Consider the following 15,796-nt stretch of genomic DNA (forward strand, 5'->3'; position numbering starts at 1 on the left):
TTTTTTTGAGACAGGGTCTCTTGCTCTGTTGCCCAGGCTGGAGTTCAGTGGCAGGATCACGCTCATTGCAGCCTCCACCTCCTGGGCTCAAGCAAGCCCCCTGCCTTAGCCTCCCAAGTAGCTGGGACCACAGGAGCACAACACCATCCACATCTAATTTTTGTATTTTTTTAAGAAACAGCATCCTGCTTAGTTGCCTAGCCTAGTCTTCAACTCCTGGGTTCTTCAATTCCTGGGTTAAAGCAATCCTCCTGCCGTGGCCTCCCAAAATGTTGGGGCTATAGGGGTGAGCCACCATGCCTGGCCTTCCTGACTCTTCCTGTTTGACTCAGATAATAGAATATCCTCTTTTTCAAGACAGCTTCAGTTCAATGATCAATATGTCCCATGGAGACTTACAACTTTGATGTTACCACTCTGGCCCCCGTCTAGCCTGGGCATGTTTGGGGCTGGGGCCAGCTCCTTTTCCGCCCCTTCTGCCCCATTTGCCAGAGTGGGGATACAGGGGCTAGGGAGGATAGTGAGGAAAAGAAAGGTCGTCCAAGGCTGTGATAGTCATGATGATGGCCTTGGCGTTCTCTTGGCCTTGCAGGTGTTTAGAGCTTACTTTTCTTCTTGTAGTACTTTGGAGAGTCCTTCAAAGAGCCTCGCTCCACCTGCCACCCATTTCTTATTTTTATTTACTTAAATATTTTATTGCTATTGCTCTCTTACCGTGCCTAATTTATTAATTTTTTAGAGACAGAGTCTTGCACTGTCACCCAGCCTAGAGTACAGTGGTGTGATCATCGCTTACTGCAGCCTTGAACTCCTGGGCTCAAGTGATCTTCCCACCTCAACCTCCCAAAGTGCTGGGATTATACACAAGCCACATCTGGTCCTCAGGGCACTGTCACACACCCTTTGTTCTGACAAAGCCTGCAGACTGTTCCTGAGGCAGCAGCCTCCCTTTCCTCTTCTATCAGAGCAGTAGGCCAAGCGTGAATGCTCCCTGTTGAATTGTTCAATCAATGGTTGGATGGTGGCCCACTGTGGGATAGCAAGTATTCCCAGTAGTTCATTCATGTTGGAGGAAGAGAAAGACATGTCCTTCATTCTCCATGGTTGTCAAAGCTTGGGCTTGGGGTGGAAAGGAATTGGAATGGTGGGATTGGGAAGAAGGGTGGGATCACAGCATGCCAACAATACCCATCAAAGAAATCCACCCTCCCTGGGCGCACTGGCTCACACCTGTAATCCCAGCACATTGGGAGGCCATAGTGGGCGAATCACAAAGTCAGGAGTTCAAGACCAGCCTGCCCAACATGGCGAAACCCCGTCTCTACTAAAAATACAAAAATTAGCTGGGTGTGGTGGCACTTGCCTGTAATCCTAGCTACTCGGGAGGCTGAGGTTAGGAGAATCACTTGAACCAAGTAGGTGGAGGTTGCAGTCAGCCAAGATCGCACCACTGCACTCCAGCCTAGAAGACAGAGTGAGATTCCATTTCCAAAAAAAAAGAAAGAAAGAAAAAGAAAGAAATCTGCCCCATAACCTCAGCCCTGCCTTTGGTTTTCCAATTTCTTATAGGCTGCCAGAGAGAAGTCCACTGAGGTTTACAAAACAGGCTGTGAGCTCTCCTTATACTTCCTGCTTTGGGGTCCCCCTCTTCACTTTAGACTGTGGGAGTGGTGGGCGCTGTCTTCTTGGAATCTTAGCCCAAAACAATAAAAACAGCTGCTAGACACTGATTCTTGCACAGGCTAGGTCTTCTGCTAAGTTCTTGACATAGATTTTCCACAATAAACCGATCTGGTGGGAATGACTATTACCAGTTTACAGATGACAAAGCCGAGCCTCGGGCAGAGTAACTAACTTGGCCAAGGTCACATGGCTACGTGCTGGGGACAAATGATGAACTAGAGTTTTCTGACTGCACGATTCTATGGTACACTGGGTCCAGGAGTAAATACTTTATGTCGGTTGATATTATGAAAATAAAATCCACGGTTGTGTGCCAGCCTTCAAGGAGTGTACAGCCTAGATAAGGCATACGCTACCCATGCTCCTTCTCCTCTGCTCATCCTGCCTTCCTCCTCACAGGAAGCCTCTGCCTTCCCCACCCCACCCCTCTGCTCCTTTCAGTTCTTGAGCTAAATGTTGTCCCTGCATTTGCACAATGTATTTTACTCCCATTAGACTATGAGCTTCTCAAGTTCGAGGACCATGCCCTGTTATCCTCTTAGCCTCTGCATGTATCTCAGTGCCTGGCAGAGGCTCAAACACAGTGAAATTTGGGAAGTCCCTAGCTCTTCAAACGTCCAGAGAAAAGAAAGAAGAGACAGTGCATTGTCTCTACTTGCTTCGTTTTGTTCTCTTGGACTGGGTGGAGCATTTCAACAGAAACCCAGGTGCAGGGCAGGTATCAGGGGTTAATCCAGCAGGGTTATGAGCCCAGAATGTAGGAAACATCCCAGGAAGAAGGAAACAAAAAAGAGTACTCTTGGGGACAAAGCTGTCGATGCCAGCCCGGCCAACATGGCAAAACCCCATCTCTACTAAAAATACAAAAATTAGCTGGGTGTGGTGGCAGGTACCTGTAATCTCAGCACCTCAGGAGGCTGAGGCAGGGAGAATCACTTGAACCCACGAGGTGGAGGTTGCAGTGAGCCAACATCGCGCCACTGCCTGGGCAAAAGAGCAAGACTCTGTCTCAAACACACACACACACACACACACACACACACACACACACACACACAAAAGCTATAGATAGTCATTCCACGGTAACATAGAAGCAAACTTACTACTTTCTGGGCAATGCATTTCCAGTTTTGAACACCTATCCCCCAGATGAGCTGTTAGAACCCAGACCACTGTAGTTGAAGATCCACCTTCATGGACTCTGAGGGAGGTTATACAGGATTCTGTAGAGGAGGCTACAGTGCTGAGGATCTACTTCATTTTGGGTCTCTGTTGCTACAGATATTATGAAAATAGACCAGAATCAGAAAAAGACATTGTCAAATTTCTTCCCTGTCATGGTCCATTGACTTTGTTGCTGTGGGCTTATAACTTTACTAACATTGTTATGATGTCTCAAAAAGAGGAGGGAGACCTGAGTCCAGTCCAGCATCTTGAACAGAAGGTCCTAACATTTATTTGCACCTTTGATACAGGAGTTTTCTTTCTAGGAATTTATCCTAATTGAATAGGAGTCCTAAAATAGAATGTATATCCAAGTGTGGAAGTGTGTCCATTGCAGTATTGCCTATAATAGTGACCTGGGAATTATTTTTCTTTTTGAGACAGAGTCTTGCTTTGTCACCCTGGTTGGAGTGCAGTAGCACAGCCTCAACTCACTGCAACCTCCACTTCCCAGGTTCATGTGATTCTCCTGCCTCAGCCTCCCAAGGAACTGGGATGACAGGCACATGCCACCACACCCGGCTAATTTTTGTATTTTTAGTAGAGAAGGGATTTCACCATCTTGGCCAGGTTGATCTCAAACTCCTGACCTCAAGTGATCCACCTGCCTCAGCCTCCCAAAGTGCTGGGATTACAGGTGTGAGTCACTGTGCCCAGCCTTGTCCTGGGAATTTTAAAAGTGAATTATGATGTATTTAGCACAAATCATTGGAGCCAGTAAAACTGATGACATAGAGTTCCATAAAGGAAAATGGTACACATACGGAATGTCTATTTAGTTGAAAAGTTTTGCAGCCACTAAATTCTATACAATTGAAGATATTTAATACCAAAGAAAACTTTTCACAGTAAGTGAATAAAAAGGGCTACAAAAACGTAGTGTGATCTAATTTCTGTACAAATCTCATACTTTTGAATTTAAAGATATAAAAAGAAACTGCATAAAAATGTTTAATAGTATTAACTCTGGGGGGTGGAATTCTGGATGATTTTTTATATATATTTCTGAATGAACATGCATTAATTTATGCATAAATATATGGTATATATGGTGTACATATGGTATATAGTATATAGTTTATATATTGGTATGTCTAGCTATATAAGTATGTATATTTGTATGTACATTTAACTATACTTTTATAGTTAAATGTATTTATATAAATTACATATAAATTTTTATATATTATATATTGTAAATATATATTTATATAAATTATAGTTTATATTTAACTATAAATATAAACTTATATTTAAAACGTATAGTTAAAATTATAGTTAACTATACTTTTATAGTTAAATGTATTTATATAAATGACATATAAATTTTTACATATTATATATTGTAAATATATATTTATATAAATTATATATAATTTTTATATATTATATATTGTAAATATATATTTATATAAATTATATAAAAAATGTTTAGATGGTAAATATGTAAATATATATTTATATATACACCATATATAGTATATCTTTACATAGATTTAACGTGTATATATATATATGCATATATGTGCACATATACACACATGTATGTGTGTGTATATATACCTATATCTACAAAACCTGCCCCTGTCTGCTCTTAGTTTATTTCCATTTCCACCTTCTTATTCCTCTATCTGGCAAAGCATAGCTAAAAAGAGTTGAGGGGTGTTGTTTTTGTTGCCCTTATGGCTTAGGAAGAGTTAATTAACTACTAATTAACTCATTAGACTGGGAGGAGCAACTGAGTTCAGATTGGATGACAGTGACATCATGCCAGTAGCGGGAGCCAATAGCAGCGCCCCTGCCGACGAACTTTCTTTAAGCCCCGGATGCCTTAGTGAGCCTCCTATACGCTGGGTACTAGTAGTTGCCGCTCTAAACGGGGCCTAGTCAGCCCCGCCAGCGCACGCCCTGCGGCCCCGGACCCCTGGGCTGTGCCTGGGCTGCGCCAAGCGAGGGCCCTTTCTCACTCTAGTTCCCCAGCCTCTCTCTTCCAGGGCGTCACCAGCTTCTGTCCGGGGGCCTTCAGCGCTCGTTTCTCAGCAGGGGACTGCGTCCTGCTAATGAGTCTAGGCGGCGGCTTTCCTTTGTCCCCATATTTTGCTTTTCCTCTCTCTGGGGACCCAGCCCAGGGGTTACATCCCCTCTCGCTGGTGTTCAGGCTTCCTCATAGCCTCGCAGCCCTTAAAGAAAACCCAGACCTTAAGTATAATTATAAAAAAGAAAGAAAGAAAGAAAACCCTGTGTCAAGCGCACCAAGAAGCACCTACTAAGCCAAACCTAATGGACGGGCTGTTTCCATACCGTGATGTCACTCTTCTCATTCTAGAAAACAGGAGGAGGAGTTGGGGGCGGGTAGGGAGTCAACAAACCTGTAAAGAGCACCCAAAGATATCCATGGCTAACAATATCTAAAATACGTTAGATTTTCAAATTTGGCATCGCACTGACTCTAGTTTTAGGTTTGGCTTTAGTCAGGTAAGCATTTCCTCATGTCCTCAAATACTCTTGTTTTTAATTTTGTTTAAGACGCTTCAGTACCATTCCAGCATATGGAAAAACGTATTGAACTCTCCCCCTATTGTAGGATAGATTGTGTTCAACTATTTTCTATTTTAAATAATTCCATGATAAACAATGATGGATCTTTTGTACATATTTTCTTGTCCCAATATCTGAATATTTCCTTAAGATAAATCTTAGCGAAACCATCTTTTTGTTTTCTTCCTAAAAATATTTTGCTTAACATTTTTCTTTTTATTCCAGATTAAATAAAAATCACTTTGTCTAATTTCAAAACCAGACCTCTAGGTATTTTGAGTTATGACTGCTTATTCTAATCAGTTTTTTAGATTTCAGTAAAGTTTTATAATTCTGTTTTAAACTTTAGTTCAAGGTAGTTTTATATTTCAGTTGCTCCATTCATTTATATTATGAATGGAGTCTTATTTTTCCGGTGTGTTTTCTTTATGGATATTGCTAATACCAAGAGTGTTCATGTTTATAAATTAATGTCATTTGAATTTCCTTCACCAAGTCCATTATTATTCTGTCAGTTCTCTTGCGTTTCTAGGTAATCATTACACCACCAAACTTTCAGTGTATATCAAAAGAACTTGCCATACATACTTGATGGCTTTTTTTTTTTTTTTAAGGAAAAAAATCTCTCTTTATATCTCCTTTGCCCTTTTCCTTTGAATTCCTGCCTGAAATTATCACCATCCTGTTTTCTGTTTGGATCTGTTTTGTTAGAAACCAGACTCCTTGGTACTGCGATTCAGTTGATCATTTAGTTTGAGATATTTTTATCAGCAGCTGATTATAGGGTTTTTTAAATTTGACAATCTTTGTTTTAATAATATTTAGATAATTTGCATCTGCTGGCATAGCAATGATGTCATTTTCTTTTATCCTCTTTATTTCATTCGTTGTCATTCTTCCATAGACTATGTTTTTTCCTTCTCTATGTTTTCATGTTTTGGAAGGAATGTATGCTATTTTAAAAGTCTCCTAGTGTTTTAGTGTCCCCAAAAGCACCCTTTCAACATATACTTGCTCAATATCAGAAATACAGAATAAAACAGTATTTTTTAAAAGAATTCTGGGCTGGAAGCGGTGGCTCACACCTGTAATCCCGACTTTGAGAGGCTGAGGCGGGTGGATCACAAGGTCAAGAGTTCAAGACCAGCCTGGACAAGATGGTGAAACCTCATCTCTACTAAAAATACAAAAAAATTAGCCAGGCATGCTGACAGGCACCTGTAATCCCAGCTATTTAGGAGGCTGAGGCACAGAACTTGCTTGAACCTGGGAGGCAGAGGTTGTGGTGAGCCATGATTGCACCACTACACTCCAGCCTGGCGACAGAGCTGTTAAGTGTGCTCTGAATAAAAAGGCCACCTAAACAGGCTTTGTATAAGCAACATGGCTGTTTATTCACTCGGTTGTGAGTGGGCTGAGTCTGAAAAGACAGTCAGCTGAGGGTGGTGGGATAGGAGCTGGTTTTATAGGGTGGGGTAGGTAATGGAAAGTTACAGTTTAGAGCCGTTTTTTGCAAGTAGGGGTGCGGGTGGGGGCGCTGTCACAGGGTCCAGTGTCACAAGGTTGACTTATCAGTTGAGGCAGGAACAGTGGTAGAATGTCATAAGGTCAGTTAATCAGGCCACAGGGTCCAGTGTCACAAGGTTGACTTATCAGTTGAGGTAGGAACAATGGTGGCATGTCACAAGGTTGGTTAATCAGCACTGCAGGAGCTAGACATTCTTCTCCTTTTTTGGTTTTTCTGTTACCTTAGACTTTCTGGATCCAGGAGGCCATCTGGAGGTGTATGTGTGGGTCCCAGAGGTCACCATGGCTTGACTATGGTGTAGTACATGGTGCAGTCAGTTCAAAGAACCTTGCAAGAGCGAAACTCCACTCTGTCCCAAAAATAATAATAATTCTGTTCTTTTCCATCCCTTTTCCTCCATATGGGGATTTAAGAAACTTTACTTCCCTTGCCTCCAAATTTTCTGGGGTTGGTTACTATAATCTGGAGTTGTATAATAAGATCACTGTTATTAAATTCTATTTAACATTATATATCTCCAAGAACAACTTTTGACATTTGCAACATAACACATATTCAATCAAATTATTCCAAGTGGGGTTCACTGATGGCACATTTTCTGAATAATTGCATTTTGAAAATGTCATTTATTTTACCTTTGCACAACTTGTCTGGATATAAAATTCCAGATGATTCATAATCTTGCTCAAAATTCTGTACATATTTTCCCATTATTTGTCATTTGGCAAACTAGACTGATTTTTATTCCTTGGTCATTGCTAGGTTTTTGTTGTGTTGTTTTGCTTTGTAGTCCTGGATGTTAGTAGAATTTGTTTCCTATAATTCGAAGTATTTGCCATGAATTTATTTGGAATGTGACAAGAACTTTCAATCTTCAGTTCTATCAGTCATTTCAGTTTTAATGTGATCTTATTTTTTTCCTATAATTTTTGTTAGACTTTAATTCCCCTTTGTCCTCTCCCCTCGCCTCCTCTTCTCCTTTCTTTTTCCCCCTCCCTGTCTTCTGGCAATGCTTCTTAAATTTGTCTTCCACATTGCCTACTCCATTTTTCTCAGTCTTGGTTACAGCTCTGTTCTGGACAGTCTCTTCCTTGGGCTTCAAGTCTGCCGTGACCTTCTCAGTTTCCTTGCAGTTTTGCGCCATCTCACTCACTCCCTCCTCATACGCAGCCTCCTCTCCTCTTCCTCCCTCTGCTCCTGCTTAAAGAGATGACTCCTTATTAAGAATGCCAAAACTTCCTTCCAGGTGCTGCAGACAGCCTTTTAAGGAGGTATTTTCCTCCACAGAATCTTCAGGATAATTCCTCCCCTTTGTTCTGTGGTATTTTGTCATGCACCCATGTTGTTTTTATTTTATTTACTTGTATTAGAGACAGAGTCTCATTTTGTTGCCCAGTGACGTAGTCACAGTTCACTGCAGCTTCGAACTCCTGGGCTCAAGAGAGCCTCGCACCTCAGCCTCTTGTGTAGCTGGGGCTACAGACACACACCACCATGCCCAGCTAATTTTTAAAAAAATTTTTTGGAGAGACGGGGGCTCACTTGTGGCCCAGGCTGGTGTGAAATGCCTGGGCTGAAGTGATCCTCCCTGCTTGGCCTCCCAAGGTGTTGGGATTACAGGCATGAGCCACTGCACCCAGCCTGTTTTTTTAATTAATAGACTCAACACCAAAGGAGGTGAAATCTAAATCCTAGATTCCCTCAGCTCCACATAAGACCCACACAGGAGATGAACAGATACAACGTAGAGCGTTTGGGGTGACCCAGCTCCCAGCACCTTCCCAGCATCTTCCCAGCATCTCTCAGCATCAAAGTGGGGTTGCTCTGCTGTCTGGAGGCGAAATCTTCTATGCCTACACCTCTCCTGAAACTATGAAAATCAGGACTGACGAAAACACAGAACAATAAACTACAAACCCACATGCACACTGGAAAAGGTGCTTCCTATCCCTGCCGCACTGTTCTGTAGGAATTCCACCTCCCAGGATGCACCACGTTGCCACCAGTTCCCCCTCCTGTCTGGCTAGTTGCTTCCTGGAGCTTGCAGTCGCTAGGATGGGTACCGTAGGATGAAGGGCAGAAGAAAACAGTATTCCTGGTCACTTCAAAAAGCAACTGGAGAACAGTAGAGAGTTAGGACATATCAGGAAACTCCCTTAATTAAAATAATGCCCTGATGCTCAGGAGAATGGCTAGATCTCACGAACTCAAATTTTTGTTTCTGTGAACCCCGAAAATCTGAGACAGGTCTATTAATTTAAAAAGTTTACTTTGCCACCAAGGTTGAGGATGTATGCCCATGACACAGCCTCAAGAGGTCCTGGCGACGTGTGCCCAAGGTGGTCGGGGCACAGCTTGGTTTCATACATTTTAGGGAGACATGAGTCATCAATCAATATATGTACACAGGTTCCATCTGGAAAGGCAGGACAACTCAAGCAGGGAGGGGGCTTCCAGGTCACTGAGAGACAAACGATTGCATCCTTCTGAGTTTCTGATTAGCCTTCTCCAAAGCAGGTAATCAGATACGCATTTATCTCAGCGAGCAGGGGTGGTTTTGAATAGAATGGGAGGCAGGTTGGCCCTAAGCAGTTCCCAGCTTGACTTTTCCCTTTAGCTTGATTTATTTCCCTTACACATTCCCCAAATTCACCTTCTCCTTGGCGTTGATTCAAGTGTTTAGGCATTCACTCAACAAATGTCAGTCTCAGTAAGCTCCCCTGTCACATGGTGCAGATGCCCCTGGAGCCCCAGAGTGGGAGTCCTCCCTTAATTCCTACAGCTGAGACCAGGCGCTCAGAGAGCAAAAGGGCATGCTGCAAGGAGTAGGCTAGGAGCACAAAACACAGCACCCAGACCACCTCTTTGACCCCAAAGGTCCAAGCTCAGTGGTGTCGGATCCTCAGTGTGTAGACCGGGGAGAGGGAGGAAGGGACAAAGCAGCCTCGATGTGTCTGGGTGGCTGCTGGAACTCAGGTTCCACAGGCTTCAGACTCGGGAAATCCTCCCCAATTTCACTTTTTGTTGGTCGTCGGTGTTTTCGTCTTTGCATCTGTCTTCCCCGGTACCAGGGAAAGCCACACTGGGGGCTGCAGGCTGTATGCCACCCTAAACTGGAGTTGGTGCATTACTTGCCAGCCCCATTTTACCTGAATTCAGAGTCTTCTGGCATCGCTGTTCAATGTATTTATATTGGCGTCTGTCATGCTGCCTTCCTCTGGTTCCACTTCTGCCTCTATTCACTCCATATAAGTCTTTTGTCTTTTGAGACGGAGTCTCACTCTGTCACCCAGCCTGGAGTACAGTGGCATGATCGCAGCTTGCTGCAACCTCTACCTCCTGGGTTCAAGGGATTCTTCTGCCTCAGCCTCCTGAGTCACTGGGATTGCAGGTGCGCACCACCATGCCTGGCTAACTTTTTTGTGTATATTTTTAGTAGAGATGGGGTTTCACCACATTGGCCAGACTGGTCTCTAACTGCTGACCTCGTGATACACCTACTTCAGCCATCAAAGTGCTGGTATTACAGCCGTGAGCCACCACACCCAGCCCCTCATAAGTCTTTAACCTGAATCCTCAGCCCACCCCCTCTAAAATGTGCTGGTGCCCCATGACTCCGTATCTCCCATGCAGATCCTGGACTCCAGAGCTCTCTAATGGCCTTCCCCGTGCTTCCCCCACCATGTCCCTAAACACAGCACTGACCTCACCATGCCCCAGTGACCAGCACCAGTCATTCAGGCCAGAAACCCGGCAGCCTCCTTTCTTTACCCGGTCCGATCTATCCACAGTCTGCCTGGTAACCCTGCCTCCACTAGTATTTCGAATTGCCCACTTTTCCCCACACCCCCTGCCTTACCCCTTTACCCCCTCTCTTAGTTCAGGCCCTCATAAACTGAACTTCCTGAATTAGACCACATTTACCACTGCAAACTGAGATGTTTTGAGATCTAGGGACAGTAACACCAGGAGACTAGGGTCTGAGGTTCAGCTTTGTCATTGATTAGTCCTGTGACATTGAACAAGCCCCCTGATTTCTTTTTTGAGCCTGTCTCACATGGTGCTCCAGTAGTAGGGATTAAAATAGAGCCTACATGAGATGCCTTGTAAGTAAACAAGGGAGGATTTGCACGCCCATAGCCAACTTAAGAGGGGGTGGAGAGTAAAGAGCACCAATACATGTTGAGTCCTAAGTATATGCCATGTCCTGGTTGGGGCGCTGTTCACACACCACCTCCCTCCATCCTCAGGGCTCCACACTGCTGCCTATCCAGAGAACCCCTGTTCTTTATGTTCCTCCTGGGTCCACACTGTTCCCAGACTGTCTGTTCTCTGAGCTGTTATGTAAATCCCAGCTAGCCCAGTATCCATAGAAACCAGAATCTCCCATCTTCCTCAGCCTGTTTCCCTGGCAGAAGAATCCCACCCAGGTGACACCCACATATAAGGACAAACAGCGCCCCAGAGGAGGGGAGCTTCCCCCTGCCCTGGGCCATGAGACCTCAGTACTTGTTTAGTGGTTCCTGAAGGCATTTGTCCGGTCCTCCAGTCAGGGCTGGGGGAAGGAGTGAGTGGCACAGGCCAGTGTAAGAAGCTGCATTTTCTTTTTGAAATCTGGAAGGGAGATGCTGCAAGCCCAATGTCTCACATCGCTAACAATCATCTTTGTCCTGCCCAAATGGCTCCACTGCTCCTGGAAGTTAAGGTCACCTTCATGGTGGACATGAGTCAGTATTTGTCATCATCTTTAACCTCATACATACAAGTATATCTGTCATCTCTGGGACATGATTTCATTGTGTATAATCAATTACTAATTTTATGAACTTTTTTTAAGGATCTTGTTCCTCTCCAGAATAACCTTTCTTATGCCTAAAACATGAATACTTACTAGTCTTTTTTCTTCCCTAAGGTCAAAACATGAGACAAAGTTTCTGTTCCCAGTCCCAGGTTCTGGAATATTGGCCAGCAGCAGCATCCTTAGTCAGCAGTCCCTACTGTGCACAAGACATAGGCTTTTGCTAGTGACATAAATAGGGTGCTAGAATTGGAAATGCCCGTTTCACAGTACCAAAAAGCAGTTCAGTGGCTAGATTAGTCTTGCAACTATTTAAATAGCAGAGCCAGGTAGGACAACAGTCAACTCTCAACTGTGCTAGACCCTCTTTTAAGTGGTTCACACATTTGCTCATTTAATCTCATATCCACCCTACGAGGTAGGAACTCTCACTATCTTCATTTTCCTAATGATGAAACTAAGGCACAGAAAGGTGAAGTAACTCCCCCAAGGTCACACAATGGCTGAGTCAAAGATTACGCCCAGATTTTCCAATCCCGTATCTCAGTCTCTTAACCACTAGAAACCTTTCCAACAATTGAGATTTTTAAAATGTATACTGAGGCCGGACACGGTGGCTCATGCCTGTAATCCCAACACTTTGGGAAGCCAAGATGGCTGGATTACCTGAGGTCAGGGATTTGAGACCAGCCAGGCGAAACCCCGTCTGTACTAAAAATATAAAACTTAGCCAAGAATGGTGACACACGCCTGTAATCCCAGATACTCAGGAGGCTGCGGCAGAATTGCTTGAACCCAGGAGGTGGAGGGTGCAGTGAGCCAGGACTGCAACACTGCACTTCAGCCTGGGCAATAGAGTAAGACTCAGTCTCAAAAAAAAAAAAAAACAAAAACAAAATAGAAACAAAAAATGGCTGAATATTTACAAATTTCATGGTAACTACAAATTCACAATTACAAACATATTCATGTGCTACAGCATTGATTTATGTTCTCTTTCTACTGTTTAAAACATATACAAACAAATTGCCTTTCTCATATATATATATCATATATACATATTTTATGTAATATCTATATACANAAAAAAAAAAAAAAAAAAAAAAAAAAAAAAAAAAAAAAAAAAAAAAAAAAAAAAAAAAAAAAGTATATCTCGAGGTCTCAAGTTTAAGGTTTCAGCTTTGCTGTTTCTCTTTATTTAAAACCTTAAGGTGAAATATTTAAACACAAACAAAAAGTGAAATCTGTAAACTGAACAGACTGCATGAAAACATCAGTACAAACCTCCCCCTCAAGGAGAGAAAACGATTTTAATAACATCTTTTGGGTTTTCACCTCTTGGTTGGGTTGCTTAGGGATGCGCTAGAGTTGTCTGCTCTAAATTATAATGTATTGGGGTGAACAGATTACACCCATCAACAGAATATGTGCTATGCATAAAACATCTCTAGGAAGATTAAAAAAAACTAATAATATATATTGCCTACCGGGGCAGTTGCTGAGTGTTTGGGCAGAAGAAGGAAACAGACTATTCTAGAACATTGTGTACCTTTGGAATTTACAGCCATGAAAAGGGATTATCTAATCAAACAGCACAGATTACAGACAGGCTCCTGTTTGTCTTGTTGTGAGTATGTTGCATGTCTGTACTTATGACTTTGAATTCTATTTTTCTTGGTTCTTAGAACATAACCATTTTCTCATATTACTGAGTTTTTCATGAACATGAGTTACTGACTGATTGATTGAGATGGAGTCTTGCTCTTGTTGCCCAGGCTGGAGTGCAATGGTGCGATCTTGGCTCACTGCAACCTCCACCTCCCGGGTTCAAGCAATTCTCCTGCCTCAGCCTCCCAAGTAGCTGGGGTTACAGGCGCATGCCACCATATCCGGCTAATTTTTTTGTATTTTAGTAGAGACGGGGTTTCACCGTGTTTCCTAGTCTGGTCTTGAACTCCTGAGCTCAGGAAATCCACCTGCCTCAGCCTCCCAAAGTGCTAGAATTACAGGCATGAGCCACCGTGCCCAGCCATGAATATGAGTTTTATGCAAGCATTCTTGTTAAAAATCTGAAGAAATCAGAGCCCTCCCAACATGGGTAACTTCTATTTCTCAATCTCTCACTTTCCTTTGGGATTTGTCATTACTGGGAATCACAATGTCAACATTCAGAATATCCCATCTCTGAAAAATTCACCAACAAGCGTTAATCCTATCCTAGGTTTAGGACACAATACTTGGCATTTTTACTATCATTTTCCTCATCGAATCCCCACAAGAGCCTAAGGTAGATATTGTCATCTTCATTCTACGTGAGTGAGCATACGGTCGAAGGTTCAGGCAGCCTAGAAGTCACAGGGCTTACATCTGGATCCGGGAGCCTGGACTGTGGGCTTCATGCCACTTTCTCCTTACCAAAATGCCACCAGTTGGTCTGTGGCACTTTGAAGGGAAGCAGCTCTCCTGCCCCACAGTGCACGTCTCTAACCATAGACACACTCAACAATCATTTATTTATTTTGAGACGGAGTTTCGGTCTTGTTGCCCAGGCTAGAGTGCAGTGGCACAATCTCGGCTCATCGCAACCTCACACTTCTGGGTTCAAGTGATTCTCCTACCTCAGCCTCCCGTGTAGCTGGGGTTACAGGCATGCGCCACCATGCCTGGCTAATTGTGTCTTTTTAGTAGAGATGGGGTTTCTCCACGTTGGTCAGGCTCACTCCTGACCTCAGGTGATCCGCCCACCTCAGCCTCCCAAAGCGCTGGGATTATCATTTATTATGGTCCCACAGCATCCACAGATTTGGGACCTGAAAGTGAAAGATGGCATGCTTCCTGCACTCCCAAGTCTCCAAGCAGAAAAGACACTGAGGTACTCTTCCAGCAGAACGGACAGCATGCAGTGCAGCCCAGGGAGCCCCATGCAGGTCTGGGAAGGCACCGCAGAGCTCAGAAGGGGGACTGAGGGACAATGAAGGGAGGGCAGCAGGTACTGCAGGCAGGAGGAACGATGGGCCCCCGAGCCCAGCAAGGCTGGGCAGCGTCTTTGTAAACAGTGGTGACCATGGTGGCAGGAGCCAGCTGGGGAGGGCTCTTGAATGTCTCTCTGAGGAGCTGGGAAAACTCCTGCCACTGCGTCACTCACGAGGATCACGATAGACTACCACTATTGTGATATTGAGCAGTCAAATTTTGTTGAGAGAAATTTCATTCCCCACAAGCAAGTGGAAGCAAAACAGGACATTCTGACCAATTGATACGTGGTGCCTGACATGGATGTGACTGGGAGCCTGGAGGTCATTGAGGCTCTAGCGTGCTCTGAGACTCTGGTTTAGGAGGTGCTCATGCTGCTCAGACCTTCAGGAGGTGGGGAGGGGCTCCATTCCTACAGGCAAGGAAATAAGCCCAGGCAGGCAGGGTGTCCCCAGGAGACACCATGTAAGCGGCAGAGCCAATATGGCCAGGATAGCCAGAGCAACTGAGGTCAGAACATTCCAGTGATGATGGGACCCTGGCGAGGGCAGGCGGCCTGTTTCAAGAGTAACGGGAGCTTGGTCCGGCTGTAGCCAGGTGACAGCACTGAGGATACACTGGATATAAAGGGAGAGCCTGGTGACAACACACCCTGAGAGCTGCTGTGGAGAAAGGCACTGAAGTGGGTTGGAAGTGGGATCCCTCTAGGTGATAGGAACATGGACAATGGTGCATGTGGGATGATGCAAAAGTGGGAGAAACTGGAGAATGGGGGGCTTCCCAGGGCGCTGCTGCCTTGAGTCTGGACACAGTCATGAGGAGGGGAATGATGGGGGTGAGTGGAAGACAAGGGCAGGAGAGGGATTCAGGGGAGAATTCATGAACTCTTGGACTAGGGCTTCTGGCCGACAGAGCAACTGCCCCATCCCTGAGCCAAAATCCAGAACTTAACAATATACGTGAGATTGTTAGTGAACTTAACAATATATGTGAGTATCAAAAGTGAGATTTCCAGGATACATACACAACAAAAGAAAAAATAAATAAAAACT

Source organism: Cebus imitator, unplaced genomic scaffold (genome assembly GCF_001604975.1).
Source record: "Cebus imitator isolate Cc_AM_T3 unplaced genomic scaffold, Cebus_imitator-1.0 Scaffold125, whole genome shotgun sequence".
Classification (NCBI taxonomy): Eukaryota; Metazoa; Chordata; class Mammalia; order Primates; family Cebidae; genus Cebus; species Cebus imitator.